We start from the raw sequence: 20,282 nt of genomic DNA on the forward strand, positions 1-20,282 counted from the left end.
AGCTATCTTCCTGCCTTGGCCTCTCAAAGTGTTGGAATTTCGGGCATGAGCCATCACGCCTGGCTTTGTTCCCATTTTACAGAGTGAGAAGTTGAGGCATTTCAAAACCAAGGGTTTATCCAAGCTCATGGAACCAGTCAGCTACAGAACTGGGTCTAGTTGTCAGACCCTGAGTCCCTGACCAGTGCGAGACCCCTTAGAGATCTCTTAGCTCCGCCGGATCAGGCTGCCACCGGGGTCCCGGAGCCTCTCCCCTGCTTGTCCCCAATCTATAACCCTGCAGTGATCCCTCTCACTGTATTGCGTTGTTGGCTGGTTGCTTCTTGCTTCTGTGTCGGGGATGATAGTGGCCCAAGACTGGGGTGGGGGTGGGGAATGGAAGGCATGGGGCAGCTCTGGGAACTGGCGGTTAATTAAAATGTCCACAGAGGCGATCAATCCACAGTCAGTGGCTTGAATCCGCAATGACCCAGCTCCTCTCTGGCTGAGCACATGGCCCTCCTGGGGGTGGCAGGCAGAAGGTCTGGCTGTCCTCCTCCTGGTCCTCGGAGCCCTGGCAGTGGGCAGTGCTGTTGATGCTGCCACCAAAATACTCCCATCTTGTTTCCATAATAGCTTCTGTCACTGCTCTTGACAGGCCAGCCATTAAGTCTTTGGCAAAACTGTAAGAATTATTAACATATGAGGTTTTATATTATTTGACAGCTGTCGGCTCCTTTAGAATTTCCATCACCCCATCCCCTCCCTTCCCTCCCATCCTTTCCCTCACATTCCCCCTTCCCACCCCATAAGGATGGGAGGGGCCTCTCAGTCACTGGGGAACGGGGAAGAGACAAGCCACTCACTCACAGTCACTTCTGCACATCTGTGGAATGCTCCCTGTGACCCCTCTGGTCTTAACCTGGAAACTTCCTCAGCATCGGTCAAACTTCGTAAATGCCCCCAGCATCAGCGGCTTCAGTGATGACTCTCTGCTCTCCACCTGCCTCCTAACTCTGTCTCCTGAGCCCAGAAATATACACAGCTGTCTCCTGGACATCTGTCAGAGAGATGCTCACTGTTCCTCACCCAGCATGACCCAAACCAAACTCCTCCCCCTGCCCAGCCCTGCCTCTTTCTCTGGAGTGCGATGCTCCTTCATCTGGTGCCTCCCTCCATCATCCATCCCATTCCCCAGGTCAGAAATCCTAGGGTCACCCTGGCCTCCGCTTCTTCCATGCCTTCAGGGGCTCAGGCCCCCAAGCCCTGTCTATACTGCTTCCTAAAAGGCTCTTGACTTTACTGTCTCCTCCCCATCCCCATCGCCCCCATCTAGGGCTCTCCCTCTCAGGCTGGGCCACCACATCTGTTTCCTCACTGGCAGATGTCCTGCTCAGGTGCCCTTGGGCCTTCCCATCAGAGTGCCTGCCTGTCCCATGCCAAATGCTTGTAGCCTTTCTCTGGGGCTGCAGCTGCTCCTTCCATCCAGGCAGACAGGAAGTGCTGGAGAGTTAATGCCCCTCCCTGCTTCTCAGAGCTGCTCTCAACCGTTGGCTGCTGGGAGCTGGTTGTGCAAAGACCCCAGCTTCTCCGCTTGGGTAGGAGTCAGAGGCTCATGGTCTACCCTGTGGATGTCTGAGGTCCCTGTGGAGTGAAGCTCCCTTTCCATGCTAGGAACCGGCTTGATCAAGGCTCCCTTCACCGGCTGCCTTCTTTCCCTCCTCACTTCCCCACGCCCCTCTTTGTGTTTCCTGGGATCTCCTTTCAAGCAAACTGATTGCACTCAAACCCTCGTCTCAGAGTCTGCTTCTAGGGGGACTCACACGAAGACAGGACTCACTCTGTCTGACCTGCGTGTACATCCGACTTGGCCAGGCCCCCTCAGGACTGTGCAGGTTGAGGGTGGGGTGGGGGTCATCCCTAATGCTCCAACTCTTGCTGCTACTGAAAGGGAGGTCTTCCTAACGCTCGCGGGCTTTGATCCAGAAAACCCGACTGTGTACAGCATTTGGGGACTGCTATTTACATTTGAAAAGGAGTTGCCACAGGCCTCTTCGGGCATGGTATGTTTTTCTGGTACTTCTGTTAAATAAAGTTTGGCACCAACATAGCTACAACATTGAAAAGATATAGGGCAACCGTGTTAGGAGAAAATACATTCTCATATCAAAATATATCACAAAGCTATGTTCAACAAAACTTGTACTGGTTAGCACAAAAATTAACGAATTAACAGATATGCCAGAAATAGGACCCTGATGAATGATAAAAGTAGCATTTCAAATGAGTGTAGAAAAGACAGGTTAGTCATGAAATAATGGTGGACAATTAGTTAACTATTTTAAACTCACCTACTTCACACAAATTCCAGGTGGATCGAAATGTTAACATAAAAATAAAATTATGGCTGGGCGTGGTGGCTCATGCCTGTAATCCCAGCACTTTGGGAGGCCAAGGTAGGTGGATCAGTTGAGGTCAGAAGTTCGAGACCAGCCTGACCAACATGGTGAAACCCTGTCTCTACTAAAAATAAAAAACTTAGCTGCACATGATAGCAGGTGCCTGTAATCTCAGCTAGTCAGGAGGCTGAGTCAGGAGAATTGCTTGAACCTGGGAGGTGGAGGTTGCAGTGAGCCAAGATTGTATCATTGCACTCCAGCCTGGGCAACTAGGTCTCTAAATAAATAAATAAATAAATAAATAAATAAATAAATAAATAGAACTAGAAGAAACAAAGGTGATTATTTCATGAGCTGGGCTTTTGCCAGCATAAAAATGAGAGGAAAAGTCACAGATAAGACACTAAGAACTGACAAAATAAAAAGAAAAACAAAAATAAAGGATCCCAAAGTCAAAAAGCAGATGAAGTCGGAAATATGTTGGCTGTGTATACTGCAAATCAACACCACCACGAATAAGTTGAATGGGGTTTAGGTGAATTAATCTTCATTTTCATTTGCTCAGGACACCTAGTATCAAATACTTACAAAATTAGTAAGAGCTAGAACATATCATGAAAAGACAAATTAGCATTTGGTCATCTGCTTGTCAAAGTGCTTACCCTTATGACGATGAAGTTGTTCCTGATGTCCACCTCGCATTCCTCTTGCCGGGAACAAGAACCTTTTCTCTCTTTCAGTTCTTAGGGAAGTGGAAGGGCCTTTCCTTGGAATAAATTCACACGCAGTGTGTGGCCTCCAGAGTGTCCAGATCAGGAGGCCTTGGCCCCTGCATGTATTGCCAGAGGTTCAGGCACAGTTGAGGTCCAAGAGGGCACATACTTCTCAGAAGGACACACCAGATTGTCAGCTTGCATGCAGAGGCTCACAGCTGGCCTGATGTCATGCTGTCCCCCTCCCTGTCCCATCTCCATCCTGAGCACGTCCTAATCTACTCCATTCTGAGCCCCATTCTAAGCCCCATCTGGATCCCGCTCTTGAGGCCTCCCTGTCCCTTACTTTCCCCATCCCAGGTCTTGGTGGTGGCCCCCTTGGTGGCGGCCCCCACGGCCAGGTCTGGCAGGCTGCGTGGCCACTCTGTGCAGGCAGGCCGGCTGTGCAGAGAACAGATGGGCTCCCTGTAGACGCGCAGCAGTGCAGAAGCTAATCCACTTTTATCTCGTTATGGTGACAGCCACCCTGTTAAATGGAATGGACTATCGATTCGGGGCTCACTTCCAGCCCGAGGATTTTCCATCACAAGCCTGAGTAGAATAGGAGAAAAGCAACACTTATTAACTTGGGTGCCAGTCAGGGAGAGGCTGGGGTGGGGGCCGGGGCAGGGCAGGCGCAGGCGCCAGGGCTGGCAAGCCAGGCCTCCAGGGTGCTGGGGAACCAGGCTCAGACCCAGCGTCCAAGGGAGCCTCTCCTTCCCTCCCTCCTCAAGGTGGATGGGGGACAAGAGTTCAAAGGTATGTGACACAAATGGCACACTTGGACAGCACTGATGCACACATACACACAACGCTGATGCACATACACACACACAATACTGACACCCACAATGCTGACACAAAAATACACAAGCATGCTGATACACAGCGACACTTCTACCCATCACTGACATACAGCGAACCCACTGTCTACACACAGCTACACATTCAACGCTGGCACACATACAGACACACAACACTGACACACACACACCCAACACTGATAGACACACTCATGCAATGACAGTACACGCCAACACAAAACACTGACACACATATGCATACAATGCTGGCACATCCAAACACACAATGCTGACACAGAACACACCGTGATGACATGCGTATATATATTGGCATGGGCACACTCACATACACAATGCCAACACACACGTGCACACAGTGCTGACTCCCATCTATATAAATTATTGACACAGAGATATATACACACACACAACACTATCTTGTGTACTCGTACGACACTGATGCACACATATATGCACACAATACACACCCACAGAATGCTGATGCAGATTACACGAGTACACACACAGCAATATGTACACCCATCACTGACACAAACATTCAGCACTGACACACGTACACCCAATACGGGCAAAATATACACATAAGGTTTACTGCGGTGGCTCACGCCTGTAATCCCAGCACTCTGGGAGGCCGAGGTTGGGAGTTCGACACCAGCCTGACCAACATGGAGAAACTCTGTCTCTACTAAAAAAAAAAAAAAAAAAAAAAAAAAATTAGCCGGGCATGGTGGCGCATGCCTGTAATCCCAGCTACTCGGGAGGCTAAGGCAGGAGAATCGCTTGAACCTGGGAGGTGGAGGCTGTGATGAGGCGAAATTGTGCCATTGCACTCCAGCTTGGGCAACAAGAGTGAGATTCCATCTCTCTCTTTTCCTCTCTCTCTCTCTCTCTCTATATATATATATATATATGTGTATGTGTGTATATATATATATATATATATATATATATAAATATACACACACACGGTGCTACATACATATACACACAACACTGACACACACACTTACCCAGCATGGACCTACATACACACCCAAGGCTGCCACACATATATGTCCAATGTTGACACACATGTATGCACACAATGCTGACACAGACATGCATATGCAGATGCTGATACCACGTACCTACAGCACTGCCACACAGAAATGCCAGATGCTGACCTACATACACCCACAATACCGACACCTCCTAACACTGTTACATACATAAACACACGCTCACGGGACCTCATACTGCAAACACCCAGTACCCACCAGCATCCACGTCCAAGAGACACATGTGCCATGCCGGTAGCCTAATGCCAGCAGAAACAAACACAGCAGGGATACTGCCATAGAAAATTGTCACCTATGACTAACACGCAAGTTAATTATGCACACACACAACACACACACACCTATACATAATATTGAGGCACACCGTGTGTGCATTTGTACACACACACACACGCACATGCACACTGGCAGCTTCCTGTGTTCAGTGCCTGGTCACTATGGGTCACTCTTCCTGCTATGTCCTGGGGTGCTGGGGCTGGACAGGAGAGTAGAACTCGGTCTCAGCTTTCGAGCAGCTTCGTGTCTAATTGGGGAGGAGGGTGCTCAAACAGTACAGAGAATCACATCATAATTACAGCAGACTCATCTACAGCACTGATCATATGCCCTTGCTGGTCTAAGCACTTTACGCACAGAACACAAGTCTTCACAGTCTTTGGCTGCAGGTTCTATTATTAGCCCCAGTTTGTAGATGAGGGACATGGGCACAGAGAGGTTAAGTACTTGCCCAAAGTGGCACAGGAGTGGTAGAGCTAGGATTTGAACTGAGGCCTTCAGGCTCCAGAGTCTTCAGTGTAACTTCTATAAAGACCATTTCGTCACACCTGCTTCTGGCTGAAAAAACCCCACATGGCACCATCACAGGCCTAGACTCACACCGACACACACCCACGGTCTGCACCCACAGTCTGTGAAACCCACAGACTAGGGGGAAATCCACCCCTGTTGGCACCTGGTCACTCTCCTGTGATGGCTGCGTGCCTGGAGAACTTTACTTGACCCACCCTAGAGGGGAGAGGCAGCTCATGCTGGGAAAAGCCCTGGAGAGGAGTTCTGGGCAGCAGAGTTGGGAACTCTTTGCCACAGGAGGGGATGCCAGGGCCGGCAGGTGTCCCACCGAAGAGGGCAGCTCTCCTGGGCCTAGTCTTCAGTCGCCGGGTCCCCCTTCCTCTGCTGTGCTCTAGAATTTTTTTTTTTTTAAGACGGGATCTCACTCTGCCACCCAGGCTGGAGTGCAGTGGTGGTATCTTGGCTTCCTGCAATCTTCACCTCCCAGGTTCAAGCAATTCTGCTTCAGTCTCCTGAGTGGCTGGGACTACAGGTGCATTCCACCACGCCTGGCTAATTTTTTGTATTTTTAGTAGAGACAGGGTTTCACTGTGTTAGCCAGGATGGTCTCGATCTCCTGACCTCATGATCCGCCCACCTTGGCCTCCCAAAGTGATGGGATTACAGGCATGAGTCACTGCGCCCGGCTGCTCTAGAACTTTTTTCCACATCCCAAGCAGTGGCTGCCTTATTGCAGCTGGCTTCTCCCAGGGACCAGGGCCTGGGGGCGGAACACTCCCAAGGAACAGATTTTCTCAAACAGAGGAGAAGTGAGTCAGGAATCAAGGCAGCAGTGAGTTGGGCTTCAAGGTCTTGCTTTTTCAGATAAGCCCTGGAAAAGTGCAGCCGCAGTGATGAAGAGCCTGAAACCCGGCTGGACTGACCATGTTCCGTCCCTGTTCAGCCCGGACCACTTCTGCCTGATCATAGGAAGGTCATTTAACTTCTCTAGCACTCAGTTTCCCCAACTGAAAATTGGACCTAAGAAGGTCATCTGACACACTTGTAAAGTGGGGGCCTGGGTCAACGCCCTCAAGGACCTGCTCCATTTGGACACCATGGAACCCGAGAGTTTGGGGTCATCTCCAGCCCCTGGGGGAGTCTCTGAGGGCAGTGGTGGAAGGCGAGGCCCACATGGCCAGTCGCCTTCCTGACCACTCCACTGCCTGTGCATTTGTGGTGGGGGGTTAGGGTGGGAAAGAGTGCTTTCGTCTGTAACCACTCCTGACTGTGGCCTGGAGGCTGCAGGGCCATGGCCTGGCCAGGCCTTCCCAAAGCATTTCTGAAAAGTAGGATGTGGTCCAAACAGAAAACATGTGAGGACTTGTCCACTGCCAGTGTCTCCGCTGCTGTGACATTGGCCAGGTGTCCTGACTACCTCATTTGGCTGTCCCCACCTCAGCCCAGCTGTTCCCATTTCAGCCCAGCTGTCCCCCACCTCAGCCCATCTGTCACTCGCCTCAGCCCATCTGTCACTCACCTCAGCCCATCTGTCACTCGCCTCAGCCCAGCTTTCACTCAATCCAGCTGTCCCTACTTCAGCCCAGCTATCCCCTGCCTCAGCCCAGCTGTCACTAGCCTCAGCCCATCTGTCACTCGCCTCAACCCAGCTGTCCCCTGCCTCAGCCCAGCTGTCACTTGCCTCAGCCCAGCTGTCCCCTCACCTCAGCCCAGCTGTCACTAGCCTCAGCCCATCTGTCACTCGCCTCAGCCCAGCTGTCACTTACCTCAGCCCATCTGTCACTTGCCTCAACCCAGCTGTCCCCCGCCTCAACCCAGCTGTCCCCCACCTCAGCCCATCTGTCACTTGCCTCAACCCAGCTGTCCCCCGCCTCAGCCCAGCTGTCCCCCGCCTCAGCCCAGCTATCACTTGCCTCAGCCCAGCTGTCCCCTCACCTCAGCCCAGCTGTCACCCACCTCAGCCCGGCTGCAGCTGTCCCCTCACCTTAGCCCAGCTGTCCCCTGCCTCAGCCCAGCTGTCCCCACCCTAGTCCAGCTGTGCCCGCCCCTCAGCCCAGCTGTCATTCGCTTCAGCCCAGCTGTTCCCATTTCAGCCCAGCTGTCCCCTGCCTCAGCCCATCTGTCACTCACCTCAGCCCAGCTGTCTCCCGCCTCAGCCCAGCTGTCCCCACCCCAGTCCAGCTGTGCCCTCCCCTCAGCTCAGCTGTCTCCCCAGCTTTATCCAACTACTCTCTCAGTGTAAGCCTAGATGTTCCTCCATGAGTCACAAAGGCCTCCCGCAGCAGCACGGAGCGGCGGCTTCTGCACATGAGCTTCGCCATGCTCTCACATCCACCCACCTGTTCCCCATCAGTTCAGCGGTTTCCTGTGCCCGCCAGCTCTTCCCTTCATTATGCCGGTGGCTCTGCTCTTGCCCCAGGCCAGGCACTCCCGCCCCTTTGCTCGGCGGCTCTCCCCGACAGCTGCCCAGCTCACCCCCCTCAGGTCAGCCTTGTTGCCACCCTCCACATCCACGCAGCTCTTCTCCCGTCACATCACCTGCGCTGGCCCCGTCGCGGGCGCGTGTCCCCTTACATGTGTGCACTGGTTCTCTTTTCTGGGCACCCTCTCAGTGAAAAGACTTTATTGGGTCCCCCCGGCGGCTTCTCGGGCATTGCTAGAGGGTGCCCCCGCTCTACGCCTACTTTCCTCAACATGGGGCCAGGGGCCTGGCTTGTGGTGTCTAACCTAGAGTCACACCAGGCTCTTCCCTGAGAGGGACAGGGCATGAGGAGGAAGCACCCATGGCTGGAAGAAGAAAGGAGGCATTCGGGCATCCCTGTCCCCTAGGGCCAGGAGGGACCTCAACATCATCACCATTCCTTCTTGAAGCTGGTGTTGGGGGGTACTTGGCACGACCCCATTCCCGGAATGGCAGGAGGGAGCCCAAACATTCCACAGTCACTCAATTCCAGGTAGAAGAGGCACCCCCCACAACATCTCCGGCCCGATCTTAACAGGAGCAACTCCTGGAATCATCTTCTCCATCCTCACTGGAGCCCCCAGAAGAGAAAAGACAGATCCTGATTAAATATGCAAATTCAAGCAGATGGCGGAGCTGGGTGATGGACCGGCTGTCAGGAGAGCACGTCACCGTGAGACGTATGTGTGTCTGCGTGATTAGTGTGGGGACACTGTGTGGGGGAGGGACCTGGCCTGCGTTCCTGCTTCTGGGTAGTCTGATGGGGGTGTCAGAGAGGGGTAGAGGAGGGAATGGGGTGACTTTCCACCATGGGCCAGCCAGGGCCTCCCTGTGGCCAGCTCACCAGGCCTGTCCTGGCCTCTCTCAGCCAGGATGTTAATTCCACCAGGTCAGGGCTGGAACAGGACAGGATTCGTTAGTATAATCTGCACCTGTATCTTTGCTCTTGCCATCGGCCAAACAATAAAAGACACAATATTTACACAACTTACAGGGCGAAGCAATATTGGGCCATTGATTTTGTGTCCCTCGGATTTTCACGGTCTAAACCTTAATGGTTTTTAATCATAAAATATTAGAGCTACTGGGCACTTAGCACTGGCACCTTGCTGTTGAGAGATGGCCTCCTCCCCTTCGTAGCCCCAGGGGGAGTGCCCCATGGAGGAGGGGCTGATATCCCCCTCCCCCACACCCAGGGCAGTAGAGCCTCCTGTGTGCCTGCTGTGGAACTGGCCCAGGCCTGGACACAGCGTAGGAGCCCCCAAAGGACAGGGCATCCTATCTATCAGTCTCCCCAGTTCTAGGGGCAATCCGCTCCTCAAAACTGATCTACCTTCATCAAGAGTTCTTAAAATAAAAGCTTCTGCCCTTGTTTCTCTCCCTCAGATATATTTTCACCCCACCTCTGCTTGAGGACCCCACCCCCCTGTTCTGTCTCCTAGGTGGGGTGCTGTACAAGGATTGGACCAGCTCCGATTCATTTCTGTATCTTTAGTGCCTGGCACAGGGCCTGAAACAGCACTGGGGCTCAGTATTGGGTGAATGAATGAGTACATGTGCTAGACTCTAAAGGCAGGTTTCAAAAAGGAATTTTCTACTTTCATTCATTGAACAAATATGTATTGATCACCTACTATGTGCCTGATCTCAGAGATGAATCAGACCCAGGTCCTGCCCTCACCATAGTAGATGCTGTACAGAGGACATCTCTTTCTAGCTCATCCTCCAGGATTCACCGCTCACTAGCTCCAGGATGAGCTAGAGAGAGCTATTCAGCAGGGAATCTGAGCCTCCTGAATGAAGCTCAGCCTCCTCAGGAGACCACTTTGAAGGCCCAAACTTATGAGGTGTGGAGATATGAACAGATTGCATGTCTCAGCCCCTTCTCATCCTAACCAGGGAGGGCTTCCTGGAAGGGGCTTCCTTGAAGAATGAAGTTGGGACCTTGTGAGTGTGTTCATGTGAGCGGGAAGTCCTGCTGTGCCCCTGGGAGAGGCTGGTTCCTCCGGCGCAGAGGGAGACATGGGTGGGAGGTGATTGTTGCTGCTGTTTATTCGTACTGAAATGAACATATTGCCTCCCCCACCCAGCCTCCCCCATCCCCATGCCTGCAGGGAAGTCAATAGCGATGGAGTATGCAGCGAAGGGAAGGCTGAAAGCACAATTGGAAGAAAGATAAAGATAATTAAAACTAATTCCAACTGTTTCTAGAGAAATCAATTTCATAACTTCAGTGTGTCCCTAAACCTGTGCCTGAGGCTCTGCAGCATGGAGCACAGGGCAGGTGTTTGAGTGTGTGACGTGCAGACACAGGCAGGTGTGTAAGCGGGTGCATGTATGTGGCTCCATGCACGTGTGTGCATGTTTGTATGTAAGTGCATGCTTTGTGTATGTTGGGGGACACACAGGTGGGTTGCGCAGCAATTCTAGCTCTCCGTGTGGTACTTGCATATGGCCTCACCTCTGATTTTGGGGGAGGAGGTATGGAAAGGGCAAGAGAATTAGGGTGGCAGGTAGGGTTAGGTCACCCTCCCCTCTACCAAGGCCTTAGATGCCACCTGTCTGGTCCAATTCTCCCTTATACACATGGGGAGATGGAGGCCCAGAGAGGTGAGGCTTGCCATGGGTCATGCAGCAAGTGAGATGCAGCATTGGAACCCGAAGCCTAGTCTCCTGGGTTTCCTCTACTCTAAGGGCATCCTGGCCATTGGGACAAGGGCAGCCTGGGGTGGAAGCAGCGGTGAATCTGATTTTATATGGCTGGGAGCTCTTGTGTGAACCGCCCCTTAATTGTCTAATTTCTTCCTTCTTCTAACATAGGCTGAGCACCTGCTATCTGTCAGGCCTTGGGGGTTCTCTAGCTTGGCTGGGGGGTGCTGGGGGTGGTCATCGCTGGCTCTGGGAGAAACTGGTTCCTCTGAAGGAGAGGGCTGCTCAGCTGTGTGGGCTGGTGGATGGTGGCCTCTCCTAGTCCCTTATGGGGAAGTCTCGGAAGCAGTGCTCAGGACAGAGACCTGTCTAAGAAGCATAGGCTGCCAAATGGTCTGCCCTGGCTGAGGATGGCTCTGTTGGCACTGCTGTCACAGCTGGTGACTTCTCACAGGAACCTCGTGGTTCACCTCTCAGGGACTTCCTGGTATAGCCTGGAGTCCTGCCCACATCCCCCAACCCCTTGGTGAGCATGCCTAGGGCAGCATCTGATATATCTCTGGGTTTCCCAGGACCTGGCACAGACTCCAACACACAGTAGGTCACCCTCCAGCACAGGACTGGCACGAGAATTAGCGAATCTTTGAGGATGAAGTGATCCACTCCAGAAAACCAAGCCAGGAAGACTCTGTGTCGGGGTGTATGAGTTGATCACTTTAAATGAAGTGAAGAGTTCCCTCTATCTGCCTGTGCCTGTGTCCTTGACGTTTAAATGGGTGCTATTATCCACATGGCAGCTTCAGTGAGTCTGGGATGAGCTGGCCTAGCACTTCATTTCCTGTCTTATAGGCCCTGGGCTTTTCCTTGCGTTTTCCCTTCTTATAGGGACTTCATCTTCCCTTCTAACAGGTCCTGAGCTTCCATGAGGAGGATCACTCCGTGAGCAAGGACCCAGGAAACAGCTCATGGCCGTACAGCTGCCTGGAAGTAGGGGTGGATGAAATGGCTTTCCCAGCGCCTCCAGGCAAGGCGTTTGGGGCACTCTATCCTTGGTCCAGCCTTCCACGGTGGGTGGGCCTGGGAGCGTGGATGGATCCTGGGGGCTCCTGGGCGGTGCATCAGATCCTGTGGTGCCCAGATGACCTCTAGATGGCAGCATTGGAGAGCAGGAGCCAGATGGGAGAGGATGGAGGGGGCTGGGCTGGGCCCAGGGGCTAAAGACTGCAGACCCTGTCCTTAAACCCCTCTCCCAAGGTCTGAGAGCAGAACCCGGGTGGGGGTGGGGTGAGGGAAGAAGGCACCTTGGGAATTCCTGGACGGGGGAGTCAGGCTGGCTGATCCCTTCTCTTCCTGAGAGTCCCTCTGAGAGCTGGATTTCCAGCTGTTGAATCTGGAAGTCAACAGCTGGGCAGGACACTGTGGCTGGAAAGTCTTCTCTTAAAGACCCTCACACCCTGAGGAGCGGGACCTCCAGGGTGTGGGCGTGAGGGTGTCTCTGGCAGCAGGGCAGTGGACACCCATGCGGCCAGGGATGCCCAGCAGCCCCAGTGTGAGGAACCCACCTTCTGCTCTGCCCTACCCTCCTCAGCATCCCCTCCCCTCTCTCCTTTTCCCCAGGAAGTCAGAGAGGAGCAGATGGGAACTGTCAGCAGCTTGTTAGGGTTACAGATGGGGTGCTGGGGCGGTAGGGGGAGGAGGGGAGTTGGAGGGGGCAGAGTTCTTGGCCAGGTCCCTGTGGCGTCCCAGGCAGGGACCACTATGGGAGGGTGGTGTAGTCTTTCCTCTCAATTTCTTTCCAACCTGGGGAGAGGCTTGGGAGAAACCCCAGCCTCTCCAGGAGGCTGCATCTGGTAGTAATCTGGAGGTGAGATGGGCGTTCAGGGGGCTGAGAAGCTCACAGGCATCCTCTGTTCTTTCCAGGGCCTGGCCTGCTGGTGAGGGCTGGATGGCGCCCCTCCTCACCCAGGTCATCCTAGGCCGGCTCTCAGCTTCCCCGGGTTGGAGGCTGGGAGGCCAGGGATAGATGTGATATAGGATGGGAACTTACAGCACTCCCAGATCACAAGGGAGAGGGGACTAAAGACCATCTTCGGGGCCGGGTGCAGTGGCTCACGCCTGTAATCCCAGCACTTTGGGAGGCCTAGGCGGGCAGATCATTTGAGGTCAGGAGTTCGAAACCAGACTGACCAACGTGGTGAAACCCCATCTCTACTAAAAATACAAAAAATAAGTCGGGTGTGGTGGTGGGCGCCTGTATTCCCAGCTACTTGGGAGGCTGAGGCAGGAGAATTGCTTGAGCTCTGGAGGCGGAGGTTGCAGTAAGCCAAGATTGCACCACTGCACTGCAGCCTGGGAGACAGAGTGAGACTCTGCATCAAAAAAAAAAGGACCATCTTTGGTCTGCAGGTGCTCTGGAGAGGAAACAATGGGTGAGTCTAGATTGTGGGGCCCTGAGCCACCTGCCACGGCCCCAGCTGTTTCTAGAAGGAGAATGTTTGGGGTCGGTCACTGAGCCCTGACCGCCCAGCCAGCCTCTGGTGTCTTCGCCACAAAGCCCGGAAGCAGCTGCGCAATGTCATACTCAGGGCTCAGACACAGGAGGCCTGAGGTCTGAGTGTGGGTGTCTGGTCAGCTGCCAGCTCCCGGTGACCTTCACCAACTCGCTATCTCTCTCGGCCTTAATTTCACCATCTGGTAAACAATAATAATAATAATAATGGCTCACTTCCATTGAACGCTTACACAAGATACAACATTTTATGTGGATTATCTGATTTAATGCTCACAATCCCCCTATGGAGAAAGGAAGACTCAAGCGGGCGAGTGACTTAGCCAAGGTCACACACCAAGGGGCAAGAACTGAGACCCAGCACTGTCTGAAGTCACAGCCTTGCTCCCTCCCATCCTTTCCCTTGGGTTGTCCGCTCTTCCTCTGGGTCGGTGGGGACGGAGGCTGACGCTTCTTTCCCAGTGTCTCTCCAGGAGGCTTAGGAGTGGGTGAGTGGAAGAGAGGTTATCGTAGAATTCTAGATTTAGCCAATAAAAATCCAGGATGCCTAGTTAAATATGAATGCCAAATGACAAATAAATTCATAAGTATGTTCCATGCAATAGTTCAGAGCTATCTATACTGAAGAATTACGTATTGTTTATCAGCAATCCTGGTGAGTAGAATGCATTGCATTGTGCGTTTACTAATTTCCAGGAATTATGCCGGAGAAGGAGAGATGAAGACTGTGTGGAAGAGAGCGGGGATGTGTGTGGATCACGCCCAAGTTTTGTCACTCACTGCTAGGGCTGCCTCTTCGGGCTCGGTTTCCTCATCTGTCAAATGGGAAGAAGAACTTCCCCTTCTGCCCTCCTAAGGGATGACATAGCATCCAATACCCAGTTAGTTGTGAGTGTCTTTGAATAATCCAGACAGCCTTGCCAAGATGAGCCCTAGTCTAGTTAGTGGTGGTTGCCAGCCTGACCCCAGCCCTGTCTCCATCTCCTGGGCACCCACTGGTGAGCCTCCCTGCCTACTGTTACCCTGAGCTCCACAGAGGCCCACAGGCACAGGCTGGTATTCATGAAGGGTTCTCATTTAACATTCACAGGAAATCAGTAATCACTGAAACCTCCTGTGTGCGGGGGAGCCCTGTCAGTGATAGGCCTGAACAGCCTGTGTCTACAGCCCAGTGCCACCATTATTCAGCTGGAGAAGCCCCTAACTTCTTAGGGCCTCAGTTTCCTCATCTGTGGTGTGGGAGAAAAGGATGGACATCCCCTAGGTCATTGTGAGTGTGCAGAGAGATGGCAGAGAGTAGACACTCAGAACATGCTGGCTGTGCCCTGCCCTAGCTTTATCTCCTGGCCAGGGACTCAGACAAGCGAGGTGGGCCTGGCTGTTGGGGTAGGTGATGGGGACATCAGTGTCCCCTTCATCTGCTGCAGATGGATGGTAGGTGGGATAATCCGTATTTTGTGGTGGTCTTGCTGAGGCTTGTCTGCTGGGGTGAGTGATGGGGACACTCATATGTGCTCTCATAAATACCTGGGGACAGATCCACACGCATTCAGCCCACACATGAGACGCACACACCCACACAGATAGGAGGCTCCTGTAATGCATCTCCCCTCGACCCTCGCCTGAGCTTCGCCTTTTCTCTGTAAAAGCCTGGTGTCCACCCCATGCAGACCTCGTCATCCGCAAGGCTGCTCTCTGATGACCTGGCTCGAGGGCCTCTGGTCCCTCAGGCTGAGTTACGGGCTTACAAAGAATCAGTTATATTTATTTCCAAATTGGTTTATGCCACTAGCCCTTGGTACTGAAATTCTACAATTTAATTAAATAATAAGTACACCAAAATACTGTGAGCACACCAAAAGTTGTTGTTTCTATAAAATGAAATTGAAGTCTTTAGAAAGACTCTATAAAGGTGAATTGCTTAAAAAATATTGCTGTCAAACTAGGTGTGGATAAGCAACTCTAAGATAAGACTGGGAACAAAATCATGAAAACCTAGAAGATGTGGCACTCATATCCCTTTACAAGAGTCTTTTTACCTTCTTGTTCCACTTTAGAGAAATTGAAATTGGAAATCGAGGATGAAGTGTTGCGGGTTTGTTACCCGAGAAAGAGGACACAGCTCCAATCATCAGAACCACAGGCGAAGGAAATACTTTGTCCTGCATTAGAGAAAATTAAAAAGATAAAAAACATATGCTTTTTGAAAGAAAATGTTGATGTTGTGTATTTTTTTATGATTTCCCCCAGAACCAATATTTTGGATTATCCCGCTACTCAAACTAATAGTATTAGTTCAACCAGAAAGCTTTTTCTGTCAGTACACATCAGCACACACACACACACACACACACACGCACATGCGCGTGCACACACACACACGGAGTCACACACTCTCATAAGCATATCCGTGTACACACACTTACACATATGTGCCCCTGCACATATACAACCCTGCACACACGTATGTACACACGGGTACATGCACTCACCCAAACCATGTACTTACACACAGACATATGGGTACACACATTCTCACACTCCCAGGCTCACACGTATCTGTTCAGAGGCACACACGCTCATCAGTAACTCACACATACCTGAGCACACACGCGCATACATACACAAGCCGAACCCTTTCCCCCCATGCAAGAACAGCCAAGGCAATAAGCAGCGGCTGGTTTTTAATCAGAAATTCACCCTTTGGTGTTTTTCTCCCTTTGGCTGGCTGGGGGATTGGGGACGATGAGGGAGGAGGAAGGAGGCTGGGGAGGGAGCCGGTGGGAGGAGTCAGGCCTGGGGCTAGATTCATCTAGCTGGCACCCGGCTGGGGAGACATGTGGCTGCTGCAGGTGAGCTGGGTTTGAGCTGCATTATTGAGTGCCTTGTTCCACTTTTATCTAAAATGTAGCGAGGACTGGCTGAGAAGGAGGCCCTTTGGGAGGGCCAGGAGGGTGGTGGGGGCAGGGACTCCCAAAAAAAAAAACAAAAAGAAGGGGAGCAGGCTTTGTGGGGATTCAGGGTTGGGCTGGGTCTGTTCAGCCCAGTCTTCTCTCGCTGGGTCTGAGGGTATCTATCTGAGGTTCTCTGATATGGGACTTCTAGACCTGCATCAGATCCTCAGGTGCTAGCTCAGACCTGCTTCTCTGAATGGGGTCAAGGAATCTACATTTCTATACTTCTCTTAGTATTTTGGTAAGCAGCCAGGTTTGGGAACCTGAGTAGAGAATATTGCACTTCCACAGAAAGACCTCTCTCTTTGGGGATCCCCAGAGATGTGCTGTCACTCTGGTATCCTCAAGACTCTGTGATCTTGGCCAGGAGTAGGGAGAGTTCTAAGACAAGGGTAGAGAGTCCTGGAGTTCTGGGAGCTGGAGGTAATCTCATACTTGGGTCCTTTATTTTATAAAAGGGAAGACAGAGGCCTGGAGGAAAAACGACATGCTCAGGGTCATGAGAGAGTCAGTGGGGTTGCTGGGATTTGAGTCTGAGCTATCTGGTTGCAAAGCTCATATTTTGTATATCAGTCAGGATCGGCCAGATTGTACGTTGCCTTAACAAACACCCCCAAGTCTCAGTGGCTTAAAACAAAAAAGATTGATTTCTTGTTTCTGCAACATGTCCAGCAAGGGTCAGCAGAATCTCTGCTCATCTTAGTCACTCAGGACCTGGCTGGGCTTTTGTCAGCTTTGGGGCAGAGGGAACAAGCACTCAGGAGGCGCACTGCCACTGAAATGCTGTGGTCCAGAAGTGACCACGCCACTCTGTTCCCAGTCATTGGCCAGAACTAGCTGCATGCCTCACTTCCACCTACAGGAAGTGAATCTCACCACCGGCCAGGAAGGGGCAGAATTGGAAATATTAGGTACATAGCCCCAGTCGTGTCCAGTCTCTGCCAACTGCATGTGACCATGGGGTCCAGGAGCCCTACTATGTCCCTGATGGGAGCCTTCTAGAGAGCTAGCCTGGGGTGGCCCCTCCCCTCCCCTCTTCAGCCCAGTGCCAGCCTCTCCAGCTCCTTTTCTGTCTCTTCCCTTCCCTGCTCATTCTCTCTTAGGCCCACCTTTTCCATCTTATGCTCCAATCCAGGGGTGTTAGTTTCCAGCCCTGGCCTCTAACCCACTGTGCAGGGTGATGCAGGATGTGTCTTTTCTCATCTGGTGGGCCTCAGTTTGCCCATCTGTACACTGGGACTCTGCCTCTGAATCTTGGCCCCCCATTGCTTCTGTGGAAAGCGTTTCTGGAGGCCGCTGCTTGTTGAGACAACAGACCTGGGGGAACAGACTTTATTTTTCCTCCTTTCCTGTCCCTGTTTTAGAAGATCCCACATATGTTGGGCCTGAAGGCATCCTACGCGTCCTGGGAGCTGAAGGGGCTGCTGCTTCTGCCAGGAAAATTCCTCCTTGAAGGTGGGGAGCTCTCCCCAGAATGAGGCCAGGCCAAACCTGTTCCCTCTCCTCCTCATCATTTCCACGGGGGTGGGGCAGGTCCCAAGGCAGCCAGCAGGGAGGCCTTGGCCAGTGCATCAGACTAATGGCTGGGCGGAGAAGCCTGCCAGCTCCCGTCTCCCGCTCACCTGGAGACAGCCCAAGTGGTGAGGAAGGGTTTAGATTTGAGGTCTGAAAGGACTTCCTGGCAGAGGCAGTGACTGCACAGGAGAGTGGAGGACAAGGGACTCTTTTCTGATATATATTTAATTTTTAATTAACCGACAAAGCTTAAATATTTCTTACATTTTAAAAACTCGTTTTTAATGTTACAAAAACAAGACATTCTCACTATAAAAAACAAAACACAGAAGTGTGTAGAGAACAGAGTGAATGTTCCTCCCTCCCCCAGGCCCATCCTCCAGGGGCAGCCACAGTCCGCAGCTTGGTGTGTATTCTTCCAGACCTTTCTCCACATACATACAAATGAGGCCGGAGGGTTTATGATACATCTTTATAAAAATGGGATCATGTTTTTGTTTATGAAGAGAGTTCTGCGAACCACTCGTCCACTTCCCACCCATTTACCCACCCACCAACTCACTCACTCACCCACCCAACCCCCCTACCCACCACTTACCCACCTACCCACCCACCCACCAACTCACTCACCCACCCAACCCACCTACCCACCACTCACCCATCCACCCACCCACCCAACTCACTCACTCACCCACCCACCTACCCACCACTCACCCATCCACCCACCCACCCACCAACTCACTCACTCACTCACCCATCCACCCACCCACCAACTCACTCACTCACCCATCCACCCACCCACCAACTCACTCACTCACTCACCCACCCACCCACCAACTCACTCACTCACCTACCCAACCCACCTACCCACCACTCACCCATCCACCCACCCACCCACCAACTCACTCACTCACTCACCCACCCAACCCACCTATCCACCACTGACCCACACACCCACCCACCCACCCACCCACCAACTCACTCACTCACCCACCCACCTACCCACCACTCACGCATCCACCCACCAACCCACCAACTCACTCACTCACTCACCCACCCAACCCACCTATCCACCACTGACCCACCCACGCACCCACCCACCAACTCACTCACTCACTCACCCAACCCACCTAACCACCACTCACCCACCCACCCACTCACTGACCCACCAACTCACTCACCCACCCACCTACCCACCACTCATCCACCCACACACCTACCCACCAACTCACTCACTCACTCACCCACCCAACCCACCCACCAACTCACTCACTCACCCACCCACCCACCAACTCACTCACTCACTCACCCATCCACCCACCCACCAACTCACTCACTCACTCACCCACCCAACCCACCTACCCACCACTCACCCATCCACCCACCTACCAACTCACTCACTCACTCACCCACCCACCTACCCACCATTCACCCATACACCCACCCACCCACCGACCCACCAACTCACTCACTCACTCACCCATCCACCCACCCACCAACTCACTCACTCACTCACTCACCCACCCACCAACTCACTCACCTACCCAACCCACCTACCCACCACTCACCCATCCACCCACCCACCCACCAACTCACTCACCCACCCACCCACTCACCTACCCACCAACTCACCCACTCACTCACCCACCCACCTACCCACCACTCACCCACCCATCAACCCACTCACCCAGCCAACCCACCTACCCACCACTCACCCATCCACCCACCCACCCACCAACTCACTCACCCAACCCACCTACCCACCACTCACCCACCCACCAACTCACTCACTCACTCACCCACCCAACCCACCTACCCACCACTCACCCACCCACCCACCAACTCACTCACCCAACCCACCTACCCACCACTCACCCACCCACCCACCAACTCACTCACCCAACCCACCTACCCACCACTCACCCACCCACCCACCCGCCAACTCACTCACCCAACCCACCTACCCACCACTCACCCTCCCACCCACCCACCCACCAACTCACTCACTCACTCACCCACCCAGTCCACCTACCCACCACTCACCCACCCACCCACCAACTCACTCACCCACCCACTCAACCCATGTACCCACCACTCACCCACCCACCCACCAACTCACTCACTCACCCACCCAACCTACCTACCCACCACTCACCCATCCTTCTACCCACTCACCAACTCACTCACTCACTTACCCAAGCTACCTACCCACCACTCACCCATCCTTCCACCCACCCACCCAACCCCCCACCCACCACTCACCCACCCAACCCCCCACCCACCACTCACCCATCCACCCACTCACTCACTCCCCTTCCCCCACCCCAGTAACCCAGTCGCCCACTCACCCATTCACTCTTGAGTTGGGCATGGAACCACCGCCGCGTGTCTGA

The sequence above is a fragment of the Saimiri boliviensis genome, chromosome 11 (genome assembly GCF_048565385.1).
Source record: "Saimiri boliviensis isolate mSaiBol1 chromosome 11, mSaiBol1.pri, whole genome shotgun sequence".
Classification (NCBI taxonomy): domain Eukaryota; kingdom Metazoa; phylum Chordata; class Mammalia; order Primates; family Cebidae; genus Saimiri; species Saimiri boliviensis.